Below are 18,083 nucleotides of genomic sequence, written 5' to 3' on the forward strand. Positions count from 1 at the left end.
GAGAAGGAGCCCTGATGTTGCAGTGGTTAAGCCCTGGGCTGCAAAAGGTTGGCCATTCAAACTCACTAGCGTTCTGTGGGAGAAAACCCCTGGCAATCTGCTCCCATGAAGATTGCAGCCTAGGAAACCCTGTGGGGCAGTTCCTCCTTGGCAGTTCCTCCCTGTCCTATCAGATTGCTAGGAGCCAGAATTGACTCCACAGCACACAACAACAACAGTTAGAAGAGCCAGAAGTAAATATACTTGTTAAATTTTGTTGTTTAAGTTTGTTGGTATGTCACTGGTGGCTTACTATGTGTCCTTTTTATGAGTTGCTTCATAAAATGCATTCAGTAAAATGCAGTGTAACAAATGCAGTTGCACATACACTGGGTTAGGTTAGTATTTTGATTGCTCTGCTGTTATTTAATGAATACACTAAAACCAAACCCAAACTCATCAATTCCAACTCATAGCAACCCTATAGAACAGAGTAGAACTGCCCCATAGGGTTTCCAAGGAATGACTGGTGGATTCAAACTGCTAACATTTTGGTTAGCAGCTGAGCTCTTAACTACTGCACCGCCACAGTGAGAAGGAAAAAAGCAAAAAACTATAGCAGTGAGCAGTATTTAGAAGTTGGAGATGTTAGGAAGGAGAGTTTTGATATTTTATATATTGAGTGCAGATCTCATTGAGAACTACCTTCCCGACACTTTACTTCAAATGCTGGTTTTAGGAAAGTTCAATGAGATAATCTGATTATGTTGAAAGTCTACACTTACTTTTGCCATTTTTATTTAAATGATTTATTAAACCTTGAAGTGTTTGAGGATAATTTGGTTAGCTTTTTGAACTTTGGAGAAAAGTATCATATCATGATATAGCCAAATGCAATTCAAGGAATGGCTTGAAGAGATTTTAATATCCCTACTCCATAATCGACATCAGCTTCTCCCAAGGTCACCTTAAGTAAACATGCAATCTGAGTAAAGCCTGGGTGCTTGCTATGCAAATACACTTATCTCCCCTTCCAATCATGTTTACTATTGTAATCCTACAGTTGGTTCTGACTCATGGTGACCTCGTATAACACAAGGAAATGTTGGGAAGTTCTGCACCATCCTCACAATCATTGCTATGTTTGAGCCCATTGTTGCAGCCACTGTGTCAATCCGTGTCATTGAGGGTCTTCCTCTTTTTTGCTGACCTTCCACTTCCCCAAGATCATACTGCTACCCCTAAAAGTCTGTTCAAGAGTCCCTGGATGGTACAAACGGATAAGCGCTGGGCTGAAAAGTTGGCAGTTTGAACCCACCCAGAGGCCTCTCTGAAGACAGGCCTGGCAATCTGCTTCCGAAAGGTCATAGCCTTGAAAACCCTATGGAGCAGTTAAAATCTACACATGGAGTTGCTGTGAGCAGGAATTGACTCCACAGCAACTAGCAACAGCAAAAGTCCCTTCTATATAGAAATTACAGAGTTCCTCTGGCATCGTGTTTATTATGCATTGCATTTATGAAGGCCAGTTCTCATTTTGCAGTTATCTCTTGATTATCTCCAAGATAAATCCACATGGATTAACTGTGATTGTTTATTGAATCGACACTCTCCCCCTCTCATGGCTGAGGGCTCTTTGGGTCACTGCCATCTGATTAATCTAGCGCCTCTACTATTACGCTCAGCTTTCAGGGCCATCTCTATTTGTGAAGATTAAAATGGTTTCTGAGCTATGTGAAGTAGAGCTTGAGGAGGGTTAAGTCACCTTGGCAGAGTGGAGAGGAGGAAGCAAGATAGTCTGTCTGATGGGATGGATAGGAAGTAAGTCTGGAAGAAGTGGTAGATGCCCTATTAGTATTCATAGGGACAGGAATACCTCAATTTCTTTCTGGAAATAATAAAATATAAAGAATATCATATATATTTCTGTAGCTGTAAATGCAGCTTGTCTCCTTGTGCCTTTCAGCCTCCACAAAAATCGTCCTAATGCAAATCAGCTTTTGGCAGGCCCTCTGTTTGTCTGAGTTGTACCACCAAACACAATGTAGACAGAATTTCGTGCATCGTATTTTGAGAAAATCTGTATTACACCATAAAAAGTTAATGACATGCAAGTTTGCCTTGAGAAACTCTCAATGATTTAGCTAATTAAAGCATAGGTGTATTTTAAATTGGTATAATTTAAGCCTGTGACTGACAAGTATAATAGAAATGTATACTTATGGTAGTTTATGAGTATATAGTATTCGCCAAGGTTCAGTTGTGATTGATATACAGCTCTTACTTAGTGCTTACATAAATCCTTAAGTAATCCTGTTAGAATAATTTTAACACAATGAGATTTTACCAGTGTATCTTTGAGTACATCATCTTATAAAGAAATGCCATTTTAATTTACATGCCAAGTATTCTTTTAATCTACTAATTTGAAGTTCTACATATATTCAAGTGAAGGGTGTTTTACTTTGATAATATACTTGGTACAGGTTGTTGAAATTCATCCTCCCTGCCCCCCACCCCAATTTCTGACCATATGGGCACAGGCAGAACTGTCAAGAGCTCCAAGGATTTAAGCTCTCAGATTTTACCTGCCAGCCAACCATTTCAGCATGCAATAGGGACACATGGAAGGCAGTTTAAAGTGAAGACTTTTAATTTTTTTGCTACCACCCACTTGCTGCTTCTTACCCTTTTCTCTTTTCTTAATGATTCAGAGAATCGACACTGTTGCTAGCTTACTACCTGCAGAGTCCTGCTAATCTTGATGGTATTATGTAATTATAGAATCCCTTTGCATGGTGTCATATGATGTTGTATATATGTCCTCCCACACATGTGTCTTTAGAGTAGTTTCTTTCCATCTGGTGTTGGAAGTGAGCTCTTTGTGAGGTTATTTTTAAATCTTCAAGCTTTCTGGCATCCTCAACACTTGAAAAAACACAATTGCTTTTGAAGGAAAGAAAATCCACATAGTGTATTAGTAGCTTTTCCAGTGAGAATGTAAATAGTATTTTATTTTTACAATCGTATCCTGTGTTCCAAACAGGCAAACATGCATTTTCTGTTTAGATAGTCTTCAGATACTTTTGTTAGGTAGGAAATAATCAGTCAGTTGTTACCAAATAGATAAAGAAAAGGAGACATGCTTACGAGAAAGGAGGCCAAAAATAAGAAGCCTGTTAGAGGGAAAAGGAGGCCAAAAATAAGAAGCCTGTTAGAGGGAAAAGGTTTCAAAGGTATCTTATTCCCTGAAGGTTTATTGGTATCTGTTTCTGAACTCTTGCAGTATTTGTTATATACCATGTATTGTTTTATATTGCATATTACAGTGATATTCTCCAAAGAGATTCTAAACTTCTGGAGGGCAGGGGGTCAGTACCGTAGCTTTCATTGCCCTTCTTGTCCCTACTGCTTCTCCCCCCAAACACCAATATTGGTTATTACAGCGGCTAGATACATAATATAAGGGGCACTATTTTCTGTTGGTTTTAGCATCCATTGATCATTGGGACTACAAATGAAACTCTTGAAAATGAAATTAGAAGATTTAAATTAGGGCTCAGGGAATAACAGGAATATATATAATGGGTATCTTTCACTATAGTAATACATAGGCTTTCTCTAATTCTTGCTAAATCAGATGTTTTGCATTTTATCACTGATTTGTTCTTAAAAGGCATATCCATTAGACCTGTTGCTGTAAAGTCTGTTCCGACTCATTGTGATCCTATGGGACAGAGTAGAACTGCCCCACAGGATTCCCAAAGCTGTAATCTTTACAGAAGCAGACTACCATGTCTTTGTCCCGTGGAGCGGCTCGTGGGTTTGAACTGCTGACTTTTTGGTTAGTAGTGGAGTGCTTAACCACTAAGCCACCAGGGATCCTCTAAAATTAGGCCAAACCAAAAAAACAAAAAACAAAAACCAAAGCCGTTACCGTCAAGTCAATTCTGATCATAGTGACCCTATAGGACAGAGTAGAACTGCCCTCATAGGGTTTCCAGGGAGTGGCTAGTGGATTCAAACGGCCAACCTTTTGGTTAGCAGCCGTAGCTCTTACTAAAATTAGGTGTACAGAGTTAAATTTTATTTGGTAGTGGAACATAATCACAATAAGAATTATATTTGCATTTGGTTTACTTTGCTAAGGTACTTTGGCTTTATTTTCTTTTATGGTGATGTATTTTTTTATTCTGATCGTTAAAAAAAAAAAGGTATGTGTAATTAGCCTTAACCTTTCATTTCTTAACAACAGTAGATTGATATTACCTCTAATTGTCTTAATTGTGAATTTTTGTTAATTTCTCCAGTTTTAGTATTAAAAAACTGGTAATTTATTAGGCGCCATTCTATCATCTAAAGGCAAAGCCTATACAATTAAATAGAAAAGGTCCATATCATCTACTTAACAAAATTGGTTCAATAACTCTCTTTTTCTCCAGATGCTATTTTTGTTGACTTATCCTTACTAGCTATATCATCTCTGATATGATTATTAATGAACACTGGTTAATAAGAAATGTTTCATATTTCATACACCTTTGGTGTTTTGTAAGACTGAAAGGCTAACATTGGGGTGAATAATTGCATAATGATTGTAGAATCATATTTTAAATAAATATACTAAAGAAATATCAGATGGCCAAAGGGCAAGTTTTTGTTTTTTTTTTTTTAATTTCCATCATTTCTACTGTGGTAGTCATCCTCTAAGATGGCCCCCAGTTATCCCTGCCTCCTGGTATTCATGCCCTTGTGTAATTCCCATCCCTTGATTGTGGGCTGGAGCTAGTGACTCAAATCTAATGAATAGAATAAAACAAAAGTGCTGGGGAGTTACTCCAAGATTAAGTTTCAGAAAGACTGTGGCTTCTTCTTGGTGGTCTCTGGCTCTCTTTTTCTCTCACTTGGATTACCAGCTGCCATGTTGTGAGGACGCTCAGGCAGCCTATGGAGAGGTCAGCAAGACAAGAAACATAGGTCTGTTAACAACCATGTAAGTAAGCTTGGAAGTGGATCCTCTAAGGCCTGACAAGTTACGTGAGTTAGCTTGGAAGCAGGTTCTTCAGGCACAGTTAAGCTTTGAGATACCTTTAACCCTGGTTGACAGCTTGGTTGCAACTTCATGAGAGACTCAGGGCCAAAGACATCAGCTAAGCCATGCCTGGATTCCTGATCCACAGAAACTGTGAGATAATAAATGTTTATTGTTTCAAGCCACTAAGTTTTGGGGGTAATTTGTTGTGAAGCAACAGATAACTAATACACCTACAATTTATTCATTTATTTATTGATTGCCTACTGTTTACCAGGTACTGTTCTAGGTACTTTAGGATAGAGCAGTGAATAAAATAGGAGCCCTGGTGGTGCAGTGGTTAAGAGCTTGGCTGCTAACCAAAAGGTCAGCAGTTGTAATCCACCAACTGCTCCTTGGAAACCCTGTGGGGTAGTCCTATTCTGTCCTATAGGGTCACTAGGAGTTGGAATTGACTCGATGGCAATGGGCTTGGTTTTTTTTTTTTTTGGTTATAGGTGCTTTAGGATAGAGCAGTGAATAAAGTAGAATAGAAAAAGTATTTGCTTTTGTGGAGCTTGCATTTTAGTGGGGGGCACAAATAAATGAATAGACAAATCAGAGATAAAATATAAGGCATTAGATTTTAGTGAGGATCGGGAAAAGCAGTATTAGAGGACAAAAAGTGAGCGGGTTGTGGGGATAGATATTTTATGTGAAATGATCAGAAAGACCTCTCTGATAAGGTGACATTTGAGCAGGGACCTGAAAGGAGTGACAGAGTGAGCCATGAAGGCATCTGGGGGTAGAACATCCCCGGCAAAAGGAATGATGTGCACAAAGACTAAACATGTTTGGTATGTTTGAGAAAGATCAAGTAAACCAGCGTGACTGGATCAGAGTGATTTAAGGGTAAATGGTAGAGCTGGATTCAGAGAGGTTGTAGACAGGAGAAGGAACAGGTCGTATAGCACCTCGCTGGCCATGCTAAAAACTTTGCATTTTGTTCTGAGACAAGAATTCTTGGGAGGATTATGAGGAGAGGAATGCATGATCATTTATTTAATAAATATTAATCAAGCATCTATAATGAGCAGGGCTCTCTGGGTATTATGTGTGATCACAAACAATGTAGAAGGCATGACTTCTGCCCTCAGGAAGTTTAATGATCTGGTAGTGTTAATGAAGTGATCGGACATGTACATAAAAACTTAGAAATAGAGCCTCTGTGTCCTGGAAAAACATGAGTTATGGAAAAGGCACAGAGAAAAACCTGAGTTAAAATTCTGGCTCTTCTACTCAGTTCAACACATTTCAGCCACTGTTTATTGGGGTGCCTATTATATGCCCGGTAAAATAATAATGCCGGTGTTTATTGATGATTTATTATGAGCCAGGCTCTGTACTTTGTGCTTTACAGGTATGACATAGGTGTTAAGAGTATGGGCTTTGAGGCTAAAATGCCTGGTTTTAAATTCTAGTTGTGTCACTTATTAACACTGATGACCTTGGACAATTTATTCTGTACCTCACTTTCCTCATCCTTTAATATGGGGTTGATATAAATAACTCCCTTTTAAGGTTGTTATGGTGATTAAATGAGTTAATATATGTGAAGTATTTAGAATAGTGCCTAGTATCAGATAAATGTTACCCATTATTATTGTCCCTTTTGAGCCTCACCACAACCCTATGGAGTTAAGTGTTATTGGTCCTATTTTCTATTTTAGGTAACTGGGTTTAAAGGTTAAGTAATTTGTCCAAAGTCAAACACTAGCATGTGGAAATTGGCTTTAAAGCCAGTGTTCTTTACTGCTACACCTTCATTCATTTATGTCTACGAGCAAGCAGGGAAGGAAAGATATGAATCCATGCCTTCTCCTATTTAATGATTTCTCAATAATTGTGCTGCTGTGAAAGTACTTTTCTGTGCCTTAAAATGAGTATATACCCACATTTATGGAGTATTTATAGTATTAACAGACAAAAACAACCCTCATACTCTGCCTATCACATATAGGCACTCGGTCAGTGTTAGTTTTCTTTTCCCTTTGGTAAAATCTGACCTCGTGGAGAATGGGGGAGGATAATTTTTGGTTTAAGAAGGATAATTTTTTTTTTTCATAATCTGTGTTTTTTTCTACTTAAATTGGGTATCTATGTGTCTTTATGACTGCTGTATATAAATAAATGTAAAATAGCTGTATAGAAAACTTGATTTTGTCTAGCAGTGATCTTTGAATTTGTTTCAGATTTATACTGTAACATTTTTAAGCCTGTGTGTGAGTGTTCTAAAGACCCATTTCACAGCAACTCTGGCTTCATTTCCGGGTTGATAGGACACAGTTGATGTCCCCATTGTTGCTTTTATCTTTTGCAGCAGATGTGAAAGTAAACGTACAAGGTTGAAAAACAGGAAGGGGTTTGCAGATCGTAGGGAGGGTGTTTTTGAAGGAGAACTTGTATACAAGCCATTTGAAATCTGAGGTGCTTAAATCTTTGTGACTTTTAGTAGTTATACCAGGATATTATATCTTATTGTTGTAAAGTAAGTAAAAAAACAAATGATTTTGCAATTTAACAGATTCATTAATTTGCATATATTTTTGCTTATATACACTTTGGAAAAGTGAGATATTGCGCTCCCCTTTTTTCAAAACAGAGAACTGAAGTATAATTTTATAGTCATCCCAATCAGGGTTCTTTTTACCTGTGGAGTAATTTTTCAGTAGGAAAATGTGGAGTTTTTTTTAGTTGGATATCAGTTCTAATACCATTATACTTGAACTTTTTCAAAAGCCAAAACTTAAGGCAACATTTTTCTATTTGGATTTATACCCTTTGTTCCTAAGGAAGGGAATTAACTTTATTGAATGAGAACTGTGTATCAGGTACTCCAGTAAACCAGTGCTGTCGAGTCGATTCTGACTAGCCTGCCTAATTTACATATGGTAACTAATTTAAATATTTCTATCTTTGACTTCAACCCACTGCAAGTTTTTATTGCATTGGTGAAATCCAGTCCCTCCCTCCTCCCTCCCTCCTTTCTTTCTTTCTTCTCCTCCTCTTATATAATTCTTTCCTATGTTTTTGCTGAATAGTTTTCTATTAATAGTATTTGGGAGAGACGGTGTAATATAGCAGCCAATAAGGATTGTGGAGTCAGATAGACCTGGGTTTGTAGTAAGGTTCTGCTTTTGATAGGGAAAACTGCTTTCTTTTTCTATAAATAAAAGTCAGTATCCCCCAGGGTTGGCTTTGGAGGGAACTTCTGCACATGTAGAGGAATAATTGGAGCTCACAGCAAGGAGTTTTTTTTCCCAAAGATTCACCTTCCTCTGAGGAATCCCTTGCTGACCTCAGGGAGTGTTGCTTTCCCTTTAATTTCCTGTCCCAGAGGTGAGTCTTAATACTCCTGTGGTGCACAGCTGAGACTAGGCTGGAACATTCATTCAGTATTTTACTAAAGGCTTAGAGATACAAAAGGGAAATAAGCACTAGTATTCTTCTTTATAATCTGGCACACAAAGTTTATTCCTCTTCCATTTGTGGTCTTCTGTTGGGATACCTCTCTTCTTGACCCATAACACATGCATCTTCTTACCTGGGAGTTCATTTAACATTATCCAAATTGCTCTAAACTCAGAAGGGAAGGTCTAGAGGAAAAGGAATTCTCTGTCTTGCTAGCCTATGGCTGTATCTGAGAGAGAGTCCACTTCTTGCACGTGATCAACACCAGGTCTATACAACCCTTAGGGGAGACACAGCTACCCACAGAACAACTAATTACCATTCAAAGAAAAGGAACAAACAATAGAGGGATATTAGGGTAGAGGTAGAGGGGCTTTCCATTTACCTAAGATTTTTACTGTCAGATTGTAGCTCAGTAATTTGGCACAAAATAACTCTCCATAAATATTCTCTTCCTATTCTTTGAATCTTACCACCATTTGCTACCCAAGGAGCTACTGTTTAGTTGTAATTTTATTTTAGAGTTTTGCTTGAGGAGATCCTAGTACTTAATCAGATCCAAAGTTAGGCTGAGGACAGTGGCAATAAATATTGGAGTGATCAAGATGGAATACCTGGTGCTTTGAGCAAAATGTGTTTAAATGCTAAAGGGATGTCCTTTATCACAAAATGTTGATTATGGAAGGTGATGTAGAACTAGGCTATTGATACAAGTTTCAGACCTCGCTTTTAAGACAGGAAATGTGTCATAGGGTCAAAGACCTTTGGAGTCATAGACCTGACTTAGAATCCTGGTTCTGATACTAACTAGTTGTGTGCATTTAGTTAAGTTATTTATCCTCCCTGTCTCTCACTTTCTTTCTCTGTTAAACTTAGATAACATTTAACATAGCGTTAGACATTAACCTTTTAGAACTGTTGAAAAGATTGTTGTTTGTACCGTTGAGTTGGTTGTGACTCATAGTGACCCTATGTACAACAGAACGAAACACTGCCTGGTCTTGCGCCACCCTCACAATTGTTGCTATGCTTGAGTCCATTGTTGCAGCCACCGTGTCATTCCATCTCACTGAGGGTCTTCCTCTTTTTGGCTGACCCTCTACTTTACCAAGCATAATGTTTTTCTCCAGGGACTAGTCCCTCCTGATAGCATGTCCAAAGTACATGAGATGAAGTCATGCCATCCTCACTTCTAAGGAGCATTTAGTATATTTGAAAAGATTAGGTGTAATATATAATATGTTTAACATAGTATCTAGCACAGTGGGTGTTTAATGAATGGGAACTATTATTATTTTTATATTAAATGACATTCCTTTAAAATCCACTTTTTACTTGACTTGTGTATGTTCGGCTTTGGCTTTTTTTTTCCCCCCAATTTTTTAAACTGCTTTATTGAGATATAATTAATGTACCATAGAATTCACCCATTTAAGATGTACAGTTTAGTGGTTTTTAGTATATTTACAGGCTTGTGTGATCATCAGCTTAATCTAATTTTAGAACATTTTCATTCCCTCCAAAAGAAAACCTATACTCATTAGAAGTCACTCCCCGTTTCTCTCTCCTCTTATCCCCTGGCGACCATTAATCTACTTTCTGTCTCTATGGATTTGCCTATTTTAGATATTTCGCATAAATGGAACCATACAATATGTGGTGACTGGTTTTTTTCACTTAGCATAATGTTTTCAAAGTTCATTCATTTAGTAGCACATACCAGTACTTTATTACTTTTTATTGCCAAATAATATTCCATTGCATGGATATACCACATTTTATTTATCTGTTCATCAGTTGTTGGACATTTGAGTTGCTTCCATTTTTGATTATTATAAATAATACTGCTGTGAACATTCATGCACAAGCTTTTGTGTGAACATGTTTTTATTTCTCTTGGGTATATACGTAGGAGTGGAATTGTTGGGTCATATGGTAAAAATACTCAGGGGATGGATGGAATACCAATTGAGATGTTTCAACAAACAGATGCAACTCTGGAAGCACTCAGTCATCTATGCCAAGAAATTTGGAAGAGCTCCCTGGCCAACTGACTGGAAGAGATCCATACACATGCCTATTCAAAAGAAAGGTGATCCAGGGAAGTGCAGGAATTATGGAGCAAAATCAGTAGTATCACATGCAAGTAAAAAAAATTAGAAAATGGCTGCAGCAGTACATAGAGAACCGCCAGAAATTCAAGCTGGGTTCAGAAGAGGATGTAGAATGAGGGATATCATTGTTGATGTCAGATAGATCTTAGCCAAAAGAAGAGAGTACCAGAAAGATATTTACCTGTGTTTTGACTATGCAAAGGCATTTGACTGTGAGGATCATAACAAATTATGGATAACATTATGAAGAATGGGATTTCCAGAACACTTAATTGGGACCTGTATGTAGACCAAAAGGCAGTCATTTGAATAGAACAAGAGGATGCTGTGTGGTTTAAAATCAGAAAAGCTGTGTTAGAGTTGTATCCTTTCACTATACTTACTCAATCTGTGGAACCCCTGGTGGCATAGCGGTTAAGAGCTATGTCGCTAACCAAAAGGTCGGCAGTTGGAATCCACCAGGCACTCCTTGGAAACTCTATGGGGCAGTTCTACTCTGTTCTGTAGGGTTGCTGTGAGTTGGAATTGACTAAACAGCAATGGGTTTATTCAATCTGTATGGTGAGCAAATTAAGAAGCTGGACTGTGTGAAGAAGAATGTGGTATCAGGATTGGAGGAAGACTCATTAACAACCTATGATATGCAGATGATACAACCTTGCTTGATGAGAATGAAGAGGCACTTACTGATGAAGATTAAAGACCACAGCCTTCAGTATGGATTACACCTCAACATAAAACAAAAATCCTCACAACTGGACCAATAAGCAACATCATGATAAACAGAGAAAAGATTGACGTTTTCAAGGATTTCGTTTTACTTGAATCCGTAATCAGTGCTCAGGGAAGCAGCAGTCAAGAAATCAAATGAGGTATTGCAAATCTCCTGCAAAGGACCTCTTTAAAATATTAAAAAGGAAAGATAATACTTTGAGGACTAAGGTGCACCTGACTCAAGCCGTGGTATTTTAAATCGCCTCATATGCATGTGAAAGCTGGACAATGAATAAGGAAGACCAAAGAAGAATTGATGCCTTTGAATTGTCCGTCCTGGAAGAAGTACAGCCAGAATGCTCCTTAAAAGTGAGGATGGCAAGACTTCATCTCACATACTTTGTACATGTTATCAGGAGGGATCAGTACCTGGAGAAAGACATCATGCTTGGTAAAGTGGAGGGTCAGCGAAAAAGAGGAAGACCCTCAAAGAGACTGATACAGTGGCTGTAATAATGGGCTCATTATTATGTTTCATTCTACTGTAAACAGGGTTACTATGAGTAGGAACTGACTCGACGGCGCCTAATAACAACAACAACATCAACAACAACAACATGGTAACTCTAGAATGTCCCCGGGTAGTACAAACAGTTCTTGTTTGACTACTTATCAGAAGGTTGGCAGCTTGAACCTCTCTAGCAATACTGCAGAAGAAAGGCCTGGAAATATACTTCCATAAAGCAGCTAAAAAAACCCCTATAGAGCATTTCTACTCTGTAGCACATGGGGTCAACATGAGTTGAAATTAACGCAAAGGCAACAGGCTTATGCTAACTCTGTGTTAACATTTTGAGAAACTGTCCTTGGCTATTTTTGAACAAACTTTTTCCTGTCTTGGACTGCCTGTTCTGTTTTCTGTCAACCATCTTCACTGTTAAGTTACCAACAGCTTGCTGAACCATTGTTGATTGTGTTCTCACTGTTTAACCTTATCCCATCCTGCTTAAGTAGGTAATGTCATTGCAAAGGAATCCCTGTTTTTCTATAACCTATTCTGCCTATCCATGAGATGTTCTTTTCCTTTTCTTCTCCCTTTTTGCCTATTATTTTTGTTTGGCTGTGTATGATTTGAAAACACAGAAGTTCTAAATAAAATCCTTCTGAAATTTGATCTAGGGATCATATTGTACCTTGTGATTGTTAATACCCAAAATCTGTGATAGGAGTAAAGATCTTTAAATATGTCTTTGATGTAGTATCACCAAAAATATGAGCCAAACTAAATTATTCCATCAGTATTGAAAATGCTTAATCCAGCCTCCCCACCGCATTGTTGTCGAGTCGATTCTGACTCAGAGACTCTGTAGGACAGAGTAAACTGCCCCATAGGGTTTCCAAGGAGCAGCTGGTGGATTTGAACTGGCAGCCTTTTGTTTAGCAGCCTGAGCTTTTAACCACCACGCCACCAGGGTAGGGCTATATCCAGGCTTTGTGGAATGTAAAGTTTGTATAATTGGGGGCTTTTTTTAAAAGAAAAAGAATATAAAATTAGGGATGAAAACAAATATTTATTTGGAATGAGAAAATAAATAACAAATTTTTGAAAAAACTACAAATACCACACACATCACAAGTTCAGAAAAAATTGCATATTCTTATTGGTTAACTACCTAACACACTGGTGTAATTCTTTTTTTTCCCGTGTGTTTTGGCTTCGTATTGCTCTAAAGTGTCTCGTATTGTGGTTTTGTAATACCATTTTCTTTTGAATTTTTTTCGTTGTTGAGAATATGCACAACATACATCAATTCAACAGTTTATACATGTACAACTTAGTGATATTGATTACATTCTTTGAGTTGTGCAACCATTCTCACCCTCCTTTTCTGAGTTGTTCCTCCCTTGTTAACATAAACTCAGTGCCCCCTAAGGTTCCTATTCAGTCTTTCAAGTTGCTGTTGTCAGTTTGATCCCATGTGGATAGTTCTTACAAGAGCATAATAATGCTCAAACCAAAAACCAAACCAAACCTGTTGCCAGCGAGTCAATTCCAACTCACAGCAACCCTATAGGACAGAGCAGAACTGCCCTGGATGGTTTCCGAGGAGCACTTGGTGGATTTGAACTGCTGACCTTTTGGTTAGCAGCCGTAGCTCTTAACCACTACGCCACCAGGGTTTCCATAATGCTCAAGGCAGACCTTTTTTACTAGTTAAGCTAAACTATTGCTTGGTTTTAAGATGACTTCAGGGGGATATCTTCGGTTTAAGGTTTAAAGATGATTTCAGGGCAGTAGTTTCAGGGGTTCATCTATCTCCCATGGCTCCAGAAAGCCTAGAGTCCATGACAATTTGAAATTTTGTTCTGTATTTTCCCCCTTTTGATCAGGATTCTTTTGTGGAAACATTGATCAAAATATTCAATAATGGTAGCTGGGCACCATCCCAAACTTCTGGTGTCATGGCAAAGGAGGCAGTTGTTCATGGAGGACTAACCACACATTCCATATCCTCCTGCTATTTCTGCCTCTCCTTCTACCTCTGTTGCTGCAGGTGAATAGACACCAGTGGTTGTGCCTTGGATGGCTGCTTGCAAGCTTTTAAGACCCCGGGTACTGCACAATGAACTAGGAGGTAGAATAGAAGCACTAAACACGTTATTAGGCCAATTAACTGGGATGTCCCATGAAACCATGACCCTGAACCTCCAAACCAAGGAACCAAATCCCACGAGGTGTTTGGTTGTACATAAGCAGCCTTGGCAGCAACTCTTTTTTTTTTTTTGGTCATTGATGTAAATATATCTATCACAGAACTTTTGCCAATTCAACTTTTTACAGGTGTACAACTTATTGACAGCAGTTACAATAACCAGCTGTGCAATCCTACCCTTAATGTAATTTTCCCATCACTATTAACCCTGTTTTCCCCATCTCTCCTGCCCCTCTTAACCACTAATAAATTTTATTCTCTATACAATTGCTTTTCTTGTCTTTTTATATAAGTGAGGTCATAAAATGTTTGACCTTTTGTGTTTGGCTTATTTCACTCAGCATAGTGTCTTTAAGCTCCATCCATACTGTAGCATGTATCAAGACTTCATTGCTATGGCCACTGGGCACCCTGCTAACTTAGAACTGAAGCCACTCACAAAGTCCACCTTTCAGCCAAAGATTAGACAGATTTCTCATTGCTGGTGTATAGTTCTACTCTATTCTATGGGGTCACTATGAGTCGGAATCGACTCGACGGCAGGGGGTTGGTGTATAGAAACCCAGCTGATTTTTCTTTGTTGACTTTGTACCCTACAACTTTGCTAAATTCCTCTGTTAACTGTAGAATTTTTCTTGTGGACTCTGGGATTTCTATATATATAGGATCATATCATCTGCAAATAGAGATAATTTTAGTTCTTTTTTTCCAATCTGGATACCTTTTATTTCCTTTTCTTGTCTTAGTGCTCTGACTAGGACTTCTAATCCAGTATTGAATAGAAATGGTGAGAGTGGACACCCTTGTGTAATACATTTTCTATACAGACAACGGAAAAATGATTCAGTTTCCTGTAGCACAGTGGCTTTGGTACGGGCCAATGCAAATGAAGGCCCTAAAGTTTAAGCTTCTTTATTTTCACAATAAATCTCCCTCTGCATAGTAAATAATCTTAAGAGATGAATGAAGAGGTTGTAATATGTTTATTCTGTATCCTAATTGATTGCAATTGTTTATTATAAGTTGTTTCATATGAACCATTCTTTCTTGGATTTAATGTTCAATTATAAACTTATTTGTGTACATTTCTGTATCTTTTCTTCCAGGAAAGTGAAGTACTAATTAGTCATTCTTGACTGCCAAAAGCTTTAAAAAAACAAAGCAAATAAAAAAACCTTGCAGAAAATATGCAATCATCTTTCTTTCCAAAATAGTTCTTGTTAGTACGGGGATGAAAAATAAGATAAGCCTGAGTTTGATATAACCATGTATTCTTCAGCCTGAGAGCTATCCCCCTGTTCAGTTTCAGACTAATATCCCCCTGTTCAGTTTCAGACTAAGTTGTCTGATTTTCAGGACTTCAGTGAATTTTCTCTTTCATGTCAACTTCAGTTCTATATTTTTTCTTCCGGTAATAGTGATTATCAAGTACAGTATTAAAAGGCCATGTGCTTTGCTAATCACTTAGAAGTAAACATGCTCCATGATAGTATGGCCTCAGTGTCTTATCATTAACATTATTGGTCATTTAACAGTTTTATTTTTTGGGTGGCTTTCTGGAGGACGTGTCCTATAGGTGGGATCAGAAATACGAGACGTTAGTGACAGTAGAAGAGCTAAAGCTTTTTTCCAGGTCATATACTCTTGTTTTATAAGCAAAAATCTAGATATTTTGTTAGATTTTTTAAATATCTCAGTTGAGAATTTAAATATTAAGTACAATCCGGTTAGATTTTGAGTTTATATTTTGTGTATTTAGTTTGTATACAGTTGTGTATTTACCTTTTTTTTAGATTTGAAGAGGTACTACATCTTCTAATACAATATTTTTTTAATTGAGGACCAGCCATGTTCTAATACGAATTTAATTATAAATTTGATAATTTACTTCTTAGTTATTTTAAATAATACATTATGTTTTAAAATTCGATTTAGGATTTTAAAACAAAATGATTTCTAAATCATATTGAAAATTGTCTGGTATGTTTCCTAGCTGAACTTTTAAAATTTTTTTTTAATGTGTTTTTTTGTCATTTAACATTGAACTTGAATCAATAAAAGGCAGCATCAGAAAAGTCTTTTGGAGATAGTAATAAAACATATTTGCTGTATTCATTATATATATATATATTTTTTTTCTTTTTCAACTTTTAATTGAAACATGTTATACAGAAAAGTACAAAATCATAAGGGTGCTGCTTGATGAGTTTCCACAAGTGAATATGCCCATTTAACTTGCAGTGAGGTAGAGAAACAGAGCATGATATATATCCTAGAAGCCCCCTGCCAGCCAACTTCCAATCACTACCCTCCTTCCTGCCTGAGGTAACTACTGTACTGTCTTCTAACCCATACATTAGTTTTGCCTGGTTTTGAATTTTATATGAAAAGAATCATACAATACACACTCTCTTACTTTTGGCTCTTTCATTATTCAACATTATGTTTATGAGATTCATCCATATTGTTATATATAAAAAAAAAAATCAAACCTGTTGCCATTGAGTTGATTCCAACTCATAGCGACCCTATAGCACAGAGTAGAACTGCCCTATAGAGTTTCCAAGGAGCACCTGGTGGACTCAAACTGCCAACCTTTTGGTTAGCAGCCGTAGCACTTAACCACTACCAGAGTTTCCATTGTTATGTATACATGGAGTTAATTCTCATTTTGTTAATAGGTCACAACTTACTTATCCATTCTATTGATAGGCATTGGGTAGTTTCCTTTTTGGTTCTTATTAAGGTAACTGATGTGATCATTCTCGTACGTGTCTTTAAACTTAAGCAATTGTTTTGGCTCAATATTAGATTCCTGAGATTGTATGTAGCTGTTGTTCATTAATTTTCATTGCTGATACTATCCATTTCATGCATATTCCACAATATATTTATCCTTTTACTGTTGATAACTTCAGCTATCGGTATGAATATTCATATTTTCTCCTAGAGCCTATGTCTCTAAGAAATAACCTATCCCAATTGAAGTGGAATAGTACTCCCTAAAAGAATTCTAAAAAACTATGGGTTCACTCACCTATTTAAAAAAATTTAATTTAATTAAAAAAATGGGATATAATCCCTATACCATAAAGTTCACTCTTTTAAAGGGTACAATTCATTGTTTTTTTTTTTTGTATACTCACAAGGTTGTGCAATTGCCACCATTATCTAATTCCAGAACATTTTCATCACTCCCAAAAGAAACCCCATATCCATTAGCATTCACTTCCCATCACTCTCTCTTCCCAAACCCTGGCAAGCACTAATCTAATTTTCTGTCTCTATAGATTTGCCTATTCCGGACATTTCATATGAGTGGAATCATACAATTTTTGGTCTTTTGTGTCTGGCTTCTTTCACTTAGCATAATGTTTTCAAGACTCATCCATGTTGTAGTATGTATTGGTACTTCATTCCATTTTATTACTGGATGATATGCCATTGAATGGATATGCCCCCTTTTGCTTATCCATTTACCAGCTGATAGACATTTGGGCGGTTTCCACTTTTTGACCATTATGAGCAATGCCACTATGAATGTTTGTATACAAGATCTTGTGTGAACATTTGTTTTCTTTTCTCTTGGGTATGTTCCTAGGAGTGGAATTGCTGAGTCATATGGTAATTTTGGAAACCCTGGTGGCATAGTGGTTAAGTGCTATGGCTGTTAACCAAAGTGTCGGCAGTTCAAATCCACCAGGCGCTCCTTGGAAACTCTATCGGGCAGTTCTACCCTGTCCTATAGGGTCGCTATGAGTCGGAATCGACTTGGCACTGGGGTTTTTTTTTTGTTTTTTTTTAATGGTAATTTAATGTTTAACTTTTAAAGACTGCCAAATTGTTCCACAGTGGCTGCACCATTTTACATTCCCATCAGCAATGTATGAGGGTTCCAATTTCTTCATATCTTCACCAACACTTATTATTGTACATTTTTTTATTGTAGCAACCCTAGAGCCTGTGAAGTAGTATCTAATTGTGGCTTTAACTTGTAACTCCCTAATGACTAATGAAGGTCCCTTGGTAGCGCAAATTGTTTGCGCTAGACTGCTAACCTAAAGGTTGGAAGTTCAAACC

The 18,083-nt window shown here is 37.4% G+C and overlaps 1 protein-coding gene across 5 annotated transcripts in view; it reads left to right on the forward strand.

Moving 5' to 3' along the window:
• The window catches only part of EPB41 (erythrocyte membrane protein band 4.1), a 223,031-nt gene that overhangs the window by 24,873 nt on the left and 180,075 nt on the right, over positions 1 to 18,083 (forward strand). The window lies entirely within an intron of this gene.

Source organism: Elephas maximus, chromosome 3, assembly GCF_024166365.1.
Source record: "Elephas maximus indicus isolate mEleMax1 chromosome 3, mEleMax1 primary haplotype, whole genome shotgun sequence".
Lineage (NCBI taxonomy): Eukaryota > Metazoa > Chordata > Mammalia > Proboscidea > Elephantidae > Elephas > Elephas maximus.